At 39.5% G+C, this 19,254-nt stretch overlaps 1 protein-coding gene across 3 annotated transcripts in view; it reads right to left on the bottom strand.

The window, feature by feature from the left end:
* The window catches only part of bcl2a (BCL2 apoptosis regulator a), a 130,324-nt gene that overhangs the window by 85,574 nt on the left and 25,496 nt on the right, over window positions 1-19,254 (bottom strand). The window contains exon 2 of one of the 3 annotated variants that reach the window (XR_009203293.1): window positions 9,107-9,216. The exons of the other annotated variants lie outside the window; for them this stretch is intronic. The gene's annotated coding sequence lies outside the window, so the exon portion shown is untranslated. The remainder of the gene's footprint in view (window positions 1-9,106; window positions 9,217-19,254) is intronic. 3 annotated transcript variants of the gene reach the window in all.

A 19,254-nucleotide genomic window follows, 5' to 3' on the forward strand; every position in this document is an offset into this window, starting at 1 on the left:
GAAAGAGGCAGAGAAAGAGAGACTGCACAAAGGAACAAATAGATAAGAGAGAAACAGTGTAGAGAGATAGAGAGGGAGGGAGTGGGCGGAGGGAGAAAGACTGCATTGCAGGCGTTCTGCACTTCATGTTGGTAGAAGGCTCAGGTACACACCCAATGGATCAAACTGTGCATGGGAGGATGAGACAGGTGGTCAGCTTTCGGTGCGTGTAGGTGTACAGAAGCATCTCTATTTCTCTTGCACAAAAGGGTTTCGTGTATTCTCTTCAACAGCTTCTCCAAATGTGCTGATGCAATATTAACTAGTTGGCGCCTTGTGAAAGACAGAGCGCTCGGCTTCTGTTTGCACTTGGCACAAAGCTCTGGGCGAGGAAAAGGTCTAATGTATGAAGGAGCCATTTCACAAGACTGACCACAACAAGGCAGAAGTACTCGGAGCACTTTTTGAACTTTTCCATTCTTTGTAGTGTTGGAACTGAAATGCACTTTACTGTGATTACGGATCACAAATATATTTTTGAAAAAAAAAACAACATAATATTGATTTGGGAAGAAAAAAAATCTATGTATTTTGCTGATGGCAACTGGTTATATTAGGTTTCACACCAATGGGTGTGAATACATGCAATCACGATTTTTACCAATTTCATTTCTAAATAATTTATAATTATTACCAAATTATGGGATATTTTAAATAAATTCATGACATTAATTAAGTTCATTTCACCTCCAGAATAGTTCAAAGGGGGTGAATAGGTGCTATTTTATCAGTGTTCTTTAATCACATTTGGCACACAGACACACACATATACACGTCATGCCGCAGTATATTGAAGGCAGGTAGTACGGCAGGTTTTACCAACTGATCCAACTGAACTTCCATTGACACCTAGCGCCATCATCCAATTGAGTCATTATACAGACCAGCAGGTCATCATCTGTGTCAATCAACAACATCACCAACAGTTAGCTAGGTCACACCCAAGTCATCTAATGACTTGCTACCAGCCCAGATGGACTGAGATCACAGTTTCTTCCACCATGTGCTGCTGAGCCAGCAGAACGTATTTAACGATGACACAAGAGCCAGGCCTACAGTGTGTTTACACCACTAACAATGGCCACCAGCCTTGTTACACAGACAAAAAACCACGCAGCAATCTCCCAAGATGCTTCCGTTACCGTTTTCTATTTATGCCTCGCTGTTATCTGCGTTGTCTCTCTCTTGACTGGTCACCTCGCTTTCCTGCAGGTTATCAGCATCTCATTTACTCCATACACCTGGCTCTAAGCAATAAGCTGAGCTTGAAGGACAATTTTTTTTGTAGAGAAAAAGACTATGAGATAAGCACAAAATTGCACACTAACAAGAGATGGGGCACTCTGGACCATTTGAGATGTCATCCAGTGGCAACCTTGCAGTGCTATGTGCCTTTTTTTTTTTTTTTTTTTACAGGCATTTCTGCCTGCCGGTGTGATTAGGGCCTGTGGCAGGCCCCAGAGCAGAAGAGGTGACAGGAATGAAGTGTCGATGTGTGTCCACATCCCTGTTTGCTCATGCCGTTTTTTCCACCTCAGTAAACATCCTCATTAGAGCTGCTTCCGCCCTGTGTTTGAACAGAGTGCCTATGTTTGCCCAAGGCCGCTGCTAATGGCCTCGGTAACACAGCCTTGTCTCTGACCCCAGCTTTCAGCAACAGTGGAAGGTAGGGTAGGTGGGGCAGAGAGCACAGAGGGCTTGTTAGTCAGACTTCCATCACACACTGTTCATCAGGTTGACCTTATTGCTCCAAAGATCCAAATATTATCTATTAAATGAACTGTGCAAAGTGCAACTCAAGAAAGGTATTGGCAGATTGTGGGCTTGATTTCAAAACGTGCCATGAAGCAGAGGCGGCTCTAGCAGGGATGGATTTCGGATATGAAACTCCTTGTAATATTTTTAGTACCAAATGCTTACATGTGTGTGGTTAATATAACGCATGTATAGCGCCACTGTTTATATACATATGCATCAAATGACATTAATTTGTGCAGTAATTGCGCTATAATGATGTTCATAAATACATTCATTACAGTTTCTCCAGATTTCCATCAGCCAAGATGTCAAATAAGTGTTACTTCTGAATGTCAATCTAATGAATAATAACATATAAATGCTAGCAAATGCTAGGATAAAATTACTAACTAGATATCAAGGTGCCACCCAGTGAGGTGCTGGAGGTTGAATTGTAGATATGGTTGCTTTTAAGAGATAAGATGTAGCTTACCTCTTATAAGAGGTGTTTACATTGATGTGTAATCACAATCACATGATGTGATGTCACCCAAATGAGGATGGATTTCCTTCTGAGTCTGGTTCCTCTCAAGGTTTCTTCCTCATATCATCTAAGAGAGATTTTCCTTGCCACTGTGGCCTCAGGCTTGCTCATTGGTTTTGCTCATAATTACAAATAAACTTAAATATTAGTCTAATATTAATCTTGAACTTTTTGTTTTGCCTTTCTTAGGTTCTTTAAAGCTGCTTTGAGACAATGTCCATTGTTAAAAGCACTATACAAATAAAATAAAATTGAATTGAATAGATGTACTATTTTCCCTTTTACTAGCATGTTATTGGAATCCTTTTCAGTGGCTTTATCATAAAGGTGTTTTGTTTCATATGCCTGTTTATACATGACAGTTACAAAATTGGCTAGGTTGGTTGACAGCAGATTGTGCCTTAAGTAATAAAAGGACAAACTCTGAATACCACCACCAATTCTGGCATCCACCCAGAAACAGTTAAACACTTATCATGTTAATTGTACAGATAAAGCGTGATATTATTTAGCATATGTTCTCATTCTTCCCTGTAATGAATTCCTGACTACACCACTGGCATGAGGAATAGTGTTTTTCGGGAATGTAGTAAAAGCGCAAGGGAGAGCTACTGAACTAAAATGAAACAAAAAAGGATCATTCAGCAGTGCGAGCAAGCCTCAGCCAAGCCAGCACCGCTTGTAGGCAAGATGATTTTCCAAGAGTTAAATTACAGTCGTATATCGAGACTCAAAAGCAGTCATGCTCCCTTAGCTGAGACTTTTTCTCAGAAATAGCAGGATGTAGGAAAGTTCCCAGAAATCTCAATGAATGACAAAACAGGGGGCTTTAATATAAAGTCATTTTGGATCTCTTTCCAGTATATTATGGAGCACAGAAACAAATCAGTGACCCCACATTGTGATGGTTTTTTCTATGCCAAGTGTCCCACACCATGGTTTCCTATTTCCAGTGACACATGAATTTTAGCTAGAAAAAGTGAAGACCGTTCATTTGTCAAATGCAACTGCCACAGAGTCGACCTTGCTTGATTTGCTTACCAGTCAGCAACCTAAATTCAGCCCTCCTCAAGCCTGGTTGAATCCCAAATGGCTTCCTATTTTACTATTTGCTTTCTGCACAGGCTGAAATATGATGGTGTAGATTATATGTATATGTAACCGGAACTATGTTCAAATATTAGCACACTTTGCTTCATTTGGGTGTGTGTGCTGCCATTAAAATTTAATTGGTGTGCCTATATTGAGCTCAATATTTGTCTTTGTGAAGACAGAAGGCCCAATGTTTTTTAAGATATTTAACAGGACTTTTACTTTATGTTCTGTGTTAGAATATTCTCTGAGAGTCTGACACAACATATAGTCACCTGTATTTGCACCTTGATCCAAATCTCCCAGGACTGTTGTAACAAACTGCATTCAGTTGAATACAGGAAGACTTTGATTCACCAAGCTGACTTTGTGAATGGCCAGTTGACTTACAGATGCTTAGTGCTGTGCCTTTATAAGAAAAGCAGAAGTAGAGTGGCAGGTTTCAGTGTCACTGTGACTGACATCACATCCCCCATATTTCCTCACTGGGCACATGGCCAGGACATGACCTCACACCCCCTCTGTCAGCCAATCACATTCACCCTGGGGGTACAACTTCTTCGATCTTCTCTTTTACAAATGAGTGCATGCTCAAAAAGCCAATCTGAAGTGTATTTTGGCGCAATTCACTAAAGAACATCTGCGACCTGATTCGTATGACTGGAACGGATGCTTCGTCTCATGAATCTCTTGAATCTCACAAAAATATCATGCCAACTTACTTCCTCATTCCTTCACTTTAAGGAGCATATTTATGTTACCCAGTTAAGCAGGTCAATACACCAGAAGTAGAGGAAGAGATTTGTATACTATGACACATAGTCGTTATGTGTTAATACACCTACTTTGTGTCTTATATTTAGAATACAGTTATTGACAATATGTATGGTATGTTAATATGTTTATGGCATAACACAAACACAACATTCTGAATGTCTCCATATGCATTATGTGAACAAAAAATCAGTGGTGGGTTTAGTGTGTTACACATGGCATTGGTCTTTGTTCCCTAAGACACAATGAAGCAGGGGTAAGCTTAGGAGGCCACAGCTGGACACAGGCATAATTGCATTTCCGTTACCCCCCACACCAAGCATAATAGGTCATTCAGGATATCCACTGTCAAAACACTGAATGAAATAAGATCACCACTGGCTGGGAATGGTGCTCACTTGCACCCTCGTTTCTCATTCCAAAATTATGTATAGGGCATCTGTTGGTCACTTGGTCAACAAATGCAAAAGAGCTGAATAATGGAACATAGCCAGCAACACAGCTGGTTGATAAAACTATCCCATATGCACAGCAACACATGTACACACACTTCATGAGAGTCACACAATCTAAAATTTTTAACATGACTTTCTTTTTCTTTAGAAACATAATCCACATTTCCACAACATTCTACATATCTCCTAACAAGTATAAAGTAATGCAAAAGTAAAACAATAGAAAAATAACTTATCTCACTTAATACTAATGATTGTCAAAGACAGCTGTAAAAATGACCTGAAGGCTAGTCATAATGATTGGCGACAGCAATTAATTTCATATAATCTTAAGAATATAATAATAATAATAATAATAATAATAATAATAATAATAATAATAGTAATAATAATAGTAATAATATTACACACATCTTAGTATTAATATATGTGTTTAAATTAAGGCTGAGGGGTATGACTAAATTATATCATGATTATATCACAATTGTCTGGTATAATATTGACATATGGTATAACATTGTTCATAACACAAACTCTGATGTAAAGTAATTGTTAAAATTATTTAATAGAATTTTAAAAAATCACAATATTACAATTTGTACAAAATTATGTCCTTGTTTTTTTTTTCTGTTGAATCATTCACATCTGTAAACATTCATACAAATTCATCAAGCTTAAAATCCAGCAGTATTGTTTAAATATTACAGAAATCTATTTAAGTATCTTGAAATAATATTTGTAATATTTCCCTCCCCAAATTTAAATGCTTGCTTGCCAGACTGTGGTTTAGGATATTTCCTTCCCCAAATCTGCAGAAATACATTCACCGGCTGTGATGCTCGGCATATCCACACCTCTGCATATTCATTACAAATGAGGCTCTAATTATGTATGACACTATCACCATGGCCTTGCTCTTTGAACAGAATCTCATGTCTCACCAGGTTGGTGGTAAAGGAAACAGCTGACCCCTGTCTCTAATCAAGGTGACATGAGTAAGTGAACCAACAAGCTTAGCAGCAAGTCGAGTGTCACCCTAAACCCACGTAATGTCCGGAGTAAAGTTAAAACCGAGTCCAAGATAGCCGTCTGTGTCGACGCCAAAAGCTCCTAAACACTTCAACAAACTGTCTTTCAAAGCTGGTATAAAAAAAGCAGAAATGCAACTGTAGATAGGAACACCTGAAGGAGAGGACCTGCACCTTGACCTTTTACTCTAATATATCCTTAAAAAGTAATTACTCTGTGGCATAATACAGTGCAGCACAGACAAAAGGCAGAGCCCTCAGCCTTCAGGCTTCCTTCATTGAACAACATTATTCATCCCACTCTCGGTCCCCTCACAGCCACTATACACACTCTTTCATGCTCAGAGCCTGCAGCACATCTCAGTATTCAATTACCAAGTCATATCTGCCTAAATCCCCCACAACCAGAATAAACAGAACTCTGGTGTTCAGCTGTATCTCTGAAGGCAATGTAAAAAAAAAAAAATAGGTTATGGGCTCAATGAGGGGTGAAGCTGTCAAATTCCTTTAAAATAATGCATTCTATTTTAATTACTGGAAAGATTGAATGGGTTTAGAGAGTAGTGTTGCAGCTTCACAGCTCCTGAGCTCATGTTACTGTCTGTGCAGGGTTTTGAATGCTCTCCCTGCATCCTTGTGGGCTGTCTTCAGGTTTTCCAAGTTCCTCCCACCTCCAAGAAACATTCTGGTAAGTGGAGAGGCTCTTCCCTCTAAGTGTGACAAAGTGTATAAGTGTGTGCATGTTGCCCTGCAAAGGACTGGCATCCCATCCAGGGTGTATTCCCATCCCACACCCTGTGACCCTGACCAGGATAAAGCAGGTACTAAAGATGAATAAATCTTTAAAAGTTTTAAAATGTATATACTACACTTGTGAACAGTTCAGTATAGACTGTAAACCATTGAACATGACAACTGTTTTGCTTTCTTAAAATAGCACAATGAGGAATTTGACAATTATACATATTTACCTATAGATTTAGCTACAGATGTTACTACTGCTTTAAAGCTAAACTACATGCTGAACAGAATATGATATTCAGACTTTTGCAAAATTTGAGTTTTTTGTGCTTTTTCTGTGTAACACTATGTGAATTGCAAGCCCAGGATTCTTTTTCTGAACTACTACTAGTGAAGACACATATTCATTACCTACTGTATTACTGTATTTATGTTTGACATAGGTGTCTCAAAGAGGGCTTTGTCTGAATGCATGTCAACATGTCTCAGCCCAAATCTGTGGAAAACATTTTTTGGAAACTCGCAGGCTCCTACAAATATGTACACTCCTGCGAATCATGAAATTTGCTTGATTTTTGCGATCATAAAATCTCCAAATTTTAGAGTCTGTTTAGCCAGAGCTTCAGTCCACCTATCAATCATCCCAAGCCCTTAAACTATTTAATCAATCTTGCATTAAATACAACTTTAAAAAAAAAAAAATCTGTTATTCAAAGCAAGACAGTTTTCGTATCACGTTTTCCTGGTTTGAACCAAATCAAACCTCTTATAATCATCTTTGCTCAAGTCTTGAACCTGTTCGATGTTTGCTGCCACTTGATCTCTTTACAGTTTCGCTGAATTTTTGAGGCCACACGGCGAACCAGAAGAACTACAGGGAGTTATAGGTGGAGTTAGTTGTAAACTAGCTAGCAAAGATCTGTTCTTAAAGTTAACAGAAGTCTTGACTGACAATGCTGTGTTCATTTCTAATATTGTATTTCTGCAGCACACCCACACACAAAAAGCCTACCTTCCACCTTAGCTAACATCATGATTACTTAGTTTCTTAGCTGCATTATCAGGTGAGAAGATGAACAGGCCAAAACAAGAGCCAGAGCTAGTGATTTGATCAGTGTATAAATTTAGCACCTGCCTATATGTCAGTATTGAAAATAACTGCTACTGCATGAGGATATAGTGAAGGGCAGGGTGCAAAACAGCTTCTATCTCAGCCATTCATTTGGGGTTTTTCCCTCTAAAAATCATTCAATTTAAAAAAAACAAAAAAACAAAAAAGATGTCTGTTTGCTTGCGATAGCACAAATGCAGAGCAGAGGGAGCGGCTGAAATGTGAGAGAGCAGGATGGATGAGGAGGCCACAAACGCACAGAGAGAAAACAAAAACACAAAGAAAAGACACCCAACCAAGCTCCAGGTGAGAGATAGTGAGGAAAAAATATCCAGAACTCCAAGCAGGGGATTGTAAATAGAGAGGTCTGGCTTGATAAATACCAGCAGTGTACTATTTTTAGTAAAACTACCTCCAAGAACAGGTTTAAAACACATTTGATCTCCGTTTTATTGCAGACTGAGAGTACTTTGTAGTTTGAGCGAAACCACCCCATGTAGTGCTTTTGTTTTGGAGAACTGCAATTTATGTTAATCAATTTAAACCTCTGTACCAAACCATCTGACAGTGCATATTTCCTGAGGAAAAGAGATGTGATATACTGCGCAAGCACGCACAGAAACACACACATAAAACTGGCCTTGCCATTTTATAAACGCAGAAATATTACTGTTTGCACAGAATACGTTTGCGTTAGGACTTTAGCCTGCAATGAAATTCTAGAATTGCCCTCGAGATTTAATCATTCGTTCATTTTCAGTAAGCGCTATTTCATCATCAAGGTTGCTGATCCAGAGCATATCCTGGGAATACTGGGCGTGAGGCTGCAATCCAACTGGGATGGGGCACCATGATTTTGGGAGGAGGTAGAAAACCAGACACGCCAGAGGCATGGAATCCTACACAGACACAGAGGAAGATCATGTGAAACTCCAGACAGTAACTCTGAAGCTTTGAGGTGGCAATCCTACCTGCTTCACTGCTCTTCACGACTGTTTACTATGTGCCTGCAAAAAATGCATCAATTTCTGGATATAAACTGTACATTGTTTATTTTCATATAAGGAAACGTACGTGGGTTTAACATTTTAAAAAAGGTCTGCCATAAAGAGCCTCAGGGGACTAAAAGCAGAACAAGAGATTTGCATTCAAATGAGGATTTTTTTTTTATATGAAAATATTGTGTAGTCAGAAATACTTGTGTAGAATTCGTTTTAAATAGATATTCAATCAGAACAGAAGTCTGAATAAATATGCATCACACACACACACACACACACCTCTAAAACAGTTTTAGTTTTTTTCTCATTGACAAAAACAATGATGATACAACCCCAGATTAGGCATTACGTGAATTGCGCACACACACACTTTTCCTTGATCATATTTTGGCTTTAAAATATTTTGGCATATTAAGGCTTTCTCCTTCCCCCTCTCTCAGGAAATATCAAATCGATTTTTATTCAGTTCCTCTGAGCACCGATGCTTTCCCCATGGCACAGAGCACTTCCTACTGAGGCACCATACAAACATGCAGCTATGACACGCTATCCATTACAAACTGCTTAACAGGGAAAAAACACACTTCCTGCCTCATCCCATGGACCAAAGAGGACTCAATCCCACTGCAGGGCCTGTGGGTGTTCTGCAGAACAGCAGACTCCTTGGCTTCTACATCAAAGTGGGACCCAAGTTCTGCAGAAACACAGCCAAGAGTAGAGATATTGCTTGGGGTACGATTCATAATTTGTAATACAATTGCATGTGTGTGATGAGACAAGGGCCTTTGAGGCTAGCATGAGTTAAAAGAACCACAGAAATTCATGTAAAGAGTCTTGGACACTCACTTCCTCTCTTCTTAAAAATTAGCTTTAGCTTTAGATACACAAGCGAAATGATTACGTGATTCCTATTTTTTGTATGTTTAGACAGTCTTGAAGATGCAAGCTGATTGGCTATTTGCGTTCCATGTACATATACACAAGGTGTTAGTTTACGGTATGACAACTTTGCCAAAATTAGCCTTTTCAAGCAAGATATAACCGACGAACTAAAAAAACAGCATTCACACAATCCAGTCATTAAAAGTTATTAAAGAGATTTGTGTGAGCCGTGAGCAAACAAGATAACTCCATGTTTACTGATGGGCTCGCAGAATAATTTTGTGGTTGCTCATCTGGCATGTCAATCAGTTTGCCTCTTTCTGCCAACGTAGGCGGTTCTTGGCCACATTTATTCACTAAATGTAGCAGACTCATTAGTGAAGCTAGAGGTCTTCCTTGCGAGACTGGATTTTTATATCTAAAACAGCCTCAATGCCTCTAAATCTGTAGGATCCAGAGTTTGGCAATATACCCTATAGGATTCTTTAATTTTTTCTTGCTTGACTGCATTTGTTTAAATGACACACATAGTAGACTTGTCGGATAGTCTAGAGATTCTTCCTTTCTGTGTTCACGGTAATTCTCTGAATCGACTCTTTCTGATGAAACCCAGTTATGTCTCTTGACAAATCTTCATGCCCTCTAGGCAGACTTTAGGCTCTAAAGTTTTGTGATAATTAGACTCTACGTTCTTCTCTTCTTAAAAGTTTCGGATATCTTCTCATTGTCGAAGAACAAAATGTCACCATTTAGAAAAAAAAACTGTTATTTCACAAGCACCTATGCTGACTTCAGCTACTGTGATGTCCTGTTTTTATTTAAGTTGTGCCCCCATGCCCTAGTTGTAAACACTTTAGTTCTCAGCTCTCAGTGTGAACCAAGTGAACTTCACTTTCCCAGGGTGCATTTATATCTGTGGTCTGCTAATTCAACCCTTCTGATGCTTCCAAACCCAACTGAATTAAAAAGGGGAAATAGCTTTTTGGCATTTTGACCTCTGTTTGAGTAGAGGTCTCTGACACAAAATCCATAAAACTGGAGCTGGAGTAAACTCATGTGTTGTTGAAAGGTACCTAGTGTTTGGCTGCGAGTGCTGTTCTGGAAAATCACATCATAATCAACATCAATATTCAAATCCGAAGAGCGCAGAACAGAACAAATGTCCATCAAGCATCCTAAAGTGTCTTCAGTTAGTTACTCTGCAACTCAATAACCGGAGGTTCCCTTAGAAACGTTTCACAGTAGGCGCTCTTCAGTGGGACTACACTGGTACTGATCATGATATAGACCCTGGGTGCCCAATTTGGTCTGGATTTCATTCCAACCGAGCAGAAGCCACGCCTAAGTCTATTGAAAGCCAAAACCAACTGATTAAACAGGTGAAATCAGGTGTGTCTCTTGCTTGACTGGAATGAAAACCTGTATCCACTCTGACCCCTAAGATTGGACACCCCTGGGTGTAGACTATGGATGTAACCCTTTGCTTATCTACTCATTATTACATTTGACACAAGCCTTGCGTTTGCAGTCGAACTAATTAACTAATTAAACAAATTTTCAATGTTGAACATGCAGAGTAGCCTAAATGCATGAACGGACATGTGTTCAAGCAAATAAAGCTGAATGATTAATACTAGGTTTACGGTTGGTAGGTAGGTAAGTTGGTTATAAAGATCAACAAGTAGCAAAACACATGCGCTCGTATCTGTACGCAGTCTGAATAAAATGGTATCGGTGCAACCCTACTCTCTAGAATGCTAGAATCTTCACCTTTACTGGTTCTCATAAACGTTCTCCTTTATCCTTTCAGTACAGTGTCTAAGCGGTCCACAACATCACTTAACTGAGGTGGATGTTCAGCTTGAAGGTAAATAATGGACAACGGTAGCACTAACTACCGGTTGTTCGTTTTCAGTTGCGTTCGCGCAAGCTCTGAATTCACAAAAAGTTTGCCATGACCCTACGCATTGAGGGGTGAGACTCTTTGTGTTGCTAAACTATGAAAGTGTTCTGCTTGTGACTGTGATAAGTGGAAGCTCAACTGCCATGCCACAGGGTGGGTTGCTTTGATAAGTGTAGCCTTATTTTCCCCTCACTCGTCTTTCTGTTGCAACACGTTTCGAATACTCCAAAAACCGTTGAGCCGTTCTTGAAAGCTTGCCAGAAAAAAAAATCTGTTGTAGTAGTATGTCTGGGTGAAGGGTTGGGGGAGGAAGCTAACCTAAGAATTGCCAGGTGCCCTTGGGTATGACAGTATAACTGCCTGCTCTCCCCCTCCTACAAAAACTACCACCACTTCCTCCTGCCATTCTTCCTCAGACTAAATGGGCTTTAGGAGATTTTCTTTTCTCATGAACTGGGCCTGTGTCCAAGGACCATGAAACACCATATGTATCTTCAGAAGTGTACTGCAGATGCGAGATATGAAAGCTATTAGGATCTTTGGCGCTACAAATTAAGTGGACGTCCAAGATCATTTCAATCAAACCGAATGCTAAATGGGTGGTCGAGACAATATAAGAGGAAGAACAAGAAAACATTTTCGGAGGTGTTGCCAAGTGCTAGTGTTTAGTCACTGATGAGCTTGGGGAGACACCCCGACACAGTGCAGTTACTGAGGGGGATTTCCAAGGGTGGCATAAACAAACAAGAGAGTCTGGGAGTATTATTTAATAAGAGATAATGAGATGAAAGACGGGTGTCTAAACATAGCAAATAGAAAAAAAAGCAGCAGGGAAACCCAACGGTAAAGTGATATAAATGCAGAAGTGGGAACACGGCCAAGATGAGCTTTCTCCATCAGAGGGAAATTAATAGAGAGAGCCAGAAACAGAGGGAGTGCTCTTGAGTGTATTATGGTCCAGGCTGACCCAAAGCTGAACTGAAAAAAATTCCCTTGATGAGCATTTTCCCCTCTTACAGCTCCATAGAGTAATCAGCGCCTCATGCAAATTACCTTAATGCACGCGGATTAACCAAATGAACGGGATTAGCAAGATAATCAAAATGTTATTAGCTATTGTGGAAGGAGTGCCTGCTCCTGAATAATCACCCATTGCAGTTGCTTTATTGCCACTGCTCTTGCCACTGGGAGACGTCAGGATGGATTGGGTTGTGGAAGACTACTGATTTTTTTTTTTTAAATATATATATATAACAGGTTTTAAGCTTCACTGCTGATAATTAGCTATAAAAATAATGTACAATGCACTTTAGTTGATTCATGTGTAGACTTGTTTTACCATGCTGAAGGAATCTGAAAGATCAGCTCTTGGTCTGTTATCTTCAAAAAAGCAATGATGTGCATCAGAATGACCAGCTGTACATAATGAAGCCTAAGCAAGACCAAGTCTAAAATAATGTGCATGTCAGCAAACAAGAAGTTTGACTTGGATTCCAGCTTGTCAGTATTTTTGAGAAGTTCATGTATGTATGTGTGTATATATAAATGTGCATGTGTGTTTGGGGTGTGGGCGTTTCAGTGGAGATTCTGAGTCACCCCGTGGATCAGCGGACCGGCGGTGAAATTTGCATTAGGTGAAATCCCTGCACAGACGGCCGTGCGCACTCAGCAAGACGAGCGCTAGCAAAAGGCTTCTCAAAACCAACATACGCACTTAAGCAACATGCTTGCTGCCAGCCTCATCGTCTGGGCGAGGTGTTAAATGGAGCCTGTTTGTCTTTAATGATGCTCAAGACTCATTTCTGGAGGAAGGCCAAAAAAATCTGTGTTTAGATGTTTATGCTGTTTTTTTTCAGGGAATGGATCAATCGCCTTGTCGCTAATTCTCCTCTCAGTCCATATTTTCTCTTCTGTTTCTATTTATTCTGCTCCCTCTCTCCATCTCTGTCTCTCCCTCTCTCTGAACTTATTCACTCCATCTGTCTCCTTTTGCAGACTGCTTCAAATGTTAGCCACACACACACTCAGCTGGGCTTTGACGACCGGTCATTGTCAGCTTGGCAGGGCAACAGATGGGAAGGCTGGACACCGAGAAGGCATGTGAGGTCTGGCACAATGGCACAATGGCATGCTGGGCAATTTAGGTTATAGCATTGGATTCGAGGGTCTCGTTCTGCTCAGGTTCTTCCACTCCCTGCTCGAACAATCGACGACCGAATTGGGCTTGAAGCACGACAGTGAAACAAAACAAAACTGAAAATACTTTTTTAGAACACTCGCAAAATGCTGAAACACAATGGCTCGTGAAATAGCAGGGAGGGGAATTTTGGAGTTCATTGAGCAGATGACTTGCTTGTTTCTTTGCAAGAAGCAGTGCCATAAGAAACACCTGGAAGAGAATTATGCAAACGTCAAAAAATATCTCATACATACAAATATCTGCTAATATGAAGCGTGCACTTGCATTTCAACGGTTTCATCAGAAGATACAATTAATGAAGGCCTCACTGGAATATGACTTTGTGTATAATTCAGGAAAACCCTTTCTTTTCATATTCCATTATCATTTTTGTTTGAAATCAAATCCTTCCTCAGCCAAGTGAACTGAGACATTTGCAATAAAACGATAGGCTGCTTCAATTATTTCTCCTATTTGCCTATACATTATTCCATTTTCATTAAAAAGATTTAACACAGGAATCCTAATCAAGCTACTATGGATGTAAAAATTAATAAATAACTGTTGACATAGTAGATTATCATAAGAATGAAATGCATAGAAATATAAAGTAATCCTGTCTTCTAAACTTCTCTAATTGCTAAAAGCTCTCAATCGATTTTTATCAGAGATTAATTTATATGTTTTTTTCCCAGCATACACTTTTGTTTTAGCCACCCAAAGCGGACAACAGCCATGAAACCCAACCTGATGTGCATCAGTGTGGCTTATGCATAATTTAATAGCTCAATGGCTTCTGTAAATACATACTCTCTTATTACTACTACAAATGCATAAAATATTCATCTGCCAAGGGATTAAGATGGTGTTACATACAATATATCAAATATGTTGAGAATAAACCCTGGAGGCTAAGCTTCCGGTAAACAGAGCACCCATTTCCTGAATTTTAGACACCTCTGCAATCGACTAGGCACCTAAACATCCATCCAAGGTGAAGTATGGATGTTTTCTGACAGACAGACCACAAAAGGTGGTAGGACTGAAAGAAGTGTCAGTGTTAGTGAGTCATGTTCAGCTGTAGATGATTTGCCTGTAGATATGGCAAAAAAAAAATTATATTACCTAAAAAAACCTGTTGTAAATATACATGTAAAGGTAGATTAGTATCCTAGGGCCTACGTTCAATGCTTTAGTGTATCATTTGCTATAGTTTTCCCTAAGCTTTGCTAATTGGAATGACATGGTAAAATATGGATGGCGCCAGAGATTCTGGAAGGGAGCAGGTGGTTCTGACTAAGACTCTTTTATCTGTCCGGAAAGCTGAGAGTAGCCAGAGATGACAGGCTTAAGGAGACGAAGCCTGCAGAAACCAGCTTGACACAGACATCAGCCCCCAGACGGCCATTCCATTTACAAGATAGTGCTAAACCCTATAGTCCTTGCTCAAGGTGGAGGCCCCAGTTACATTAATGTGCCATTAGTGGACTTCCGCTCAGCAGCAGGCATGTGATGGGATCAGGTGGCTGGTGTGAGGCTCAGGTCCCTGGGAGTCTGATGGGTTATATTAGGGGGCCTCATTTATCAATCATTTATTAACATTATGTGTAAATGTTTTCGCAGGCGAAAACCCAAACCTGTAAAAATCCAGCCAGAGCCAGAAAAGTTTCAACACTGGTTTCCGTCCTCATGTGTGTATGTTGATAAATGCCAATCAGCCATCATATACCAAGAAATGTACATGGCACAGATGATTTACATTTAGCGTTGGCAAAAAAACTAAAAAAAAAAAGAAAACTCTGAAAACAACTAAATGACAACTAACTCTTACTCCTATTAGAGGGTGCCATTAATTTTGTCCTCTTTGAATAGCTTAACTTATTTCTCAATTTAAATATTTGTTTTTCATGGTTTCATTCAATTTGTTTGCATACTTGAAAGAAATCAAAAAGTTAAAGTTAAAGTGGGGAAGGAAATCTGTGTTAAAAGTCAGGATTTATGATACTATCAGGCGGCTATCAGTCGAGGTTAGCATTAATAAGTGTCCGTTAACATACTGTAGATTACTTTTTTTTTTTGAATACCATATGTCTTCTGTACTGTAAATGTTCTTCTGAATAATTTATCATTACACTTTATCTAAATTAGTTTGTACCAGCTTGATAAATGGGGATCATTATGGGTCAGAATTACATTTCTTTTTTTTTTTTTTATAATGAAATAAATAATAACGAATCCACATTTCAATAGAATCAAACTTATGCATTTCTTTCACTTCTTGATTTCAAATTTCGTAACCCTTAAAGGTTACATCAGAGACATGAGAGAAATGATGCAAACAGTATAAATTGATAGTTGATGATCATTTCCAAGAACAGATGACTCATTGATAATCACCATGTCCTTCTGAGAACTAGCCAGAAGACCAGATCATACAAGGCCAGAGTTACTGGAACAGTCAGTCATCCAACACACATGCACCCCCCCCCACACACACACATACATACACACACACGTTTGTCTCCTTATGAGGACATCCAAATGACATAATAATTCATTCTAAGCCTAAACGCTAATCGTAAATGTAACCCTAAATATTTTTTAATTTGTTTACTGAGATGGGGGTTTTTTCTGTTTAAAATAAAAAAAGTTTTTTCCAAAAAAAGTCCCTGCAAGGTCAAAACTATCAAACAGTTCTATCCATATACACACACATACACAGACACTCAGCAAGCATGTGCACACACATGCGCAGACACACACACACACACAGAAACAAAGGCCAGTAAGATGCAGCTTGCACTGACTGACACACACACACACACATAAACAAAGGCCACTGAGAGGCAGCTTGCACACACACACACGCACTCATCACAACTGATAGTGAATGGACAAAAACAGCAGCAGCTGGCTATTGACACCCAATCCCTGTGCACTCAGTCACTCTGCTGTTTTTCAGGAAAATTAAAACATTATACATGCATTTTTTTTCTTGCTGTTTCCAAACTCAGCTGTTGGTCAATCCATGTCAACAACTTTCACAGTCGAATCACACAAAAACCATGACGTGATGTTCAGTAGTCAGAATGAGTCAAGTCGTGTGCGTCAGCTCTTGGGTTTATCAATACTGCTTCCACTGCGTGCTGCTGGCTGATCGATCCCCGGCTGTTGTGTCTGATACTGCATCGATGTGTCTCAGGTGAGCACATCTGTCTGCATAGCAACAAAACGGAACAAAGACAGACAAATTAAAAACAAAAATGAAAAAAAAGCTTGTAATGCAACACTGACTGCACAACTCCTGCACATTTATGGCATAGAGGGCAGAAAGTGGTACAGCCTGGCTGCTCTCCCGACACCTCAGGAATGGAGCTAGCTGTGGGTGCAGCATTTTTGGCGTGTAGGAATGTGCAGTGGTGGCTGTAGAAGGAGAGGCGGGGGTGATGTTTTGGCCAAGGAATGGGATTGGCCGTGGGACAGATCTCAAACAGTGTGGGAACAGAGTGGGATAGATGTGTAGAACCTTGACAGGCATGATGCGCCGTGTCGAAAGGCATTCCTCCCCCACTACACATCGCAGCACCTATAAAGGCACCGTGGCAGCCGTAGTTTCTATGCTAATGGCATTAGTCAGTGCTCCTGATTTCCAGCAATCAGGAGAAGACACAAGACATACAGCACTAAAGAAAGAAATGAGTAAAACAGCCTAATTTATGATTAACGCAAATGTTATACTTCAACTATGAAGCATCAAGGTCAACAACTGACACCAAATTAAATGTAATATACAACGGGCAATTAAACTGGATCTCTCCTTATCAGGTCATGGCCACAATACTCAACCTAAATCATCATCTAAATGCAGAAGCCTCACGTAACGAATGCCAAATGTACTGCAGGCAAACGAAGCAAGGCCACAAAAGCAGACATTTCCAAACAAGTAAAGCCATTGCACCATGGTTGCAAAGATTAGCAAACGACCAAATATCCCAACCCCCTAAGCATGTGCTGAAAGAACTAAATGCTAAAAACTAGCACTTAACTTTCATGTAGGTCCAGATGTGCTCGTTCTGTGTGGAAACAGCTGGTAACAGGCTCAGCGTGTGGCTGTGTTGGGACACATTGTGAATCCGCTTACTGCACTGCACTGTCAGAACCTCAGTCTGCTTAACTGCTACAAAACTGGACTTTACTGGACTTTTTTCATTAAACTTCAGGAGTCAGGGGTCCAGTTTCATACTCCTATATATTGTGACATGGGGGTGGTTGCTTTCTTTATCCTTAGTAGCCAACATTTTGTCTCACATCCAGTTTGTTTCATAAGTTCAACCAATAAAGTAATATGGCAAGAGTGGACAACGCATGAATTCATCAGCTAGCACAGCACGTATGTTTCTGGAAACCTAATTGTCTAGTCTACAATGGAACATATAAAAACACACTAGCCAATTAGCTAGTTATAAGTGCATTAATGCAAACTAAGTGAAATGATATCTTCTTGACAAACAGAGAGCAAGGTGTTGACCAGAGTATTGGCTATGGGCTGTGGTGTACAATCCTCAAAATCTGCTCACACAACTATATCTGTTTCAGTATGTTTTCTCTCAGTATGAATAATGTATTGTGCTAGTGAGAGAGTTTTGAGCTGAAATTTATAATGGTTACTTTCAACGCTATTTCTACATACCTACATGTTCCTGATTCTGAAAGATTGTCTGTTATCTGTGCAGAAGAATTAATTAATTATATATATAACTAATTAGAAATAACTAATTCTACTGACATCCGGATTGAACATCGATGGAGGAGTGTGGATGTAGTAGAGCTGGTGAGAAAAAAAATGTAGTTAATACACAAAAAAAATGAAGCAATTTGTTTTTGATGAAGCAATTTGTTCCATGTCATTTCTGTTCTTTTTAAAAAAAGAAATTTTTGCTCACGCTATTGGCTATATATGGTGTTTAGTGAACCCTTAGTGAACCCTTCATTCTTGACAGGATAAATGAAGACCATGTCTTTCATAAAATGCAATGCCACCGCAACTGAGAAGTCAACTTGGGGTCGTCTTCTCAGCTCAAATTTCCTTCCCCATTTATGGAGTGACATCAGATCAACACTGGTGTGTGCAGCATCAGAAATAAACAAAGTAGCACTTATTAGAGATACTCTATTTGCATGTCTAATCTAAAACATTAACCATACAGTTTGCTGTTTGATGCATCACCTCATCACATTTCGCTTGCTATCTGCTTGTTAATGAAAACAGAGGTGTCCATTTCTTCGAGTTCATTGGTTTCAAATTCGGAGAAATCCTACTTAGGAGGTAAGTCGAATGCAGCATTATATTTTACATGAACTTGTAAATCTGTCTTTTCAACTTTTTGGACCAATTTCATATCTCTTAAGTGATATTTCCATCATTTGAGCTCAGTCCTCAGTGAAGTGCTGCCTGTTTATCTTGGTCTGTCTGGGGTTTTTTGGGGTGTATAGGCTACAGGAAGTAGAATTTCTATATTAACATTTTAAACATGTATATATACACATATACACAGACATCTCTTGGAACAGCAAGGCCAATTCATTTGTTCTTTCTGCAGACTGAAGACCTTCAATTTATTTTGTATCAGACCATCCAATTCCTAGGCAAACATATTGGAACTGACAGGTGGTTCTTGTTACCCAGGTGTGTAAATAACTCTGAATATCTACTCTTGGTTTTAGCCTTCAGTTTTACCTGCATTTGTTGTTAACACGGATAAATCATC

This window comes from Hemibagrus wyckioides, linkage group LG23, assembly GCF_019097595.1.
Source record: "Hemibagrus wyckioides isolate EC202008001 linkage group LG23, SWU_Hwy_1.0, whole genome shotgun sequence".
Lineage (NCBI taxonomy): Eukaryota > Metazoa > Chordata > Actinopteri > Siluriformes > Bagridae > Hemibagrus > Hemibagrus wyckioides.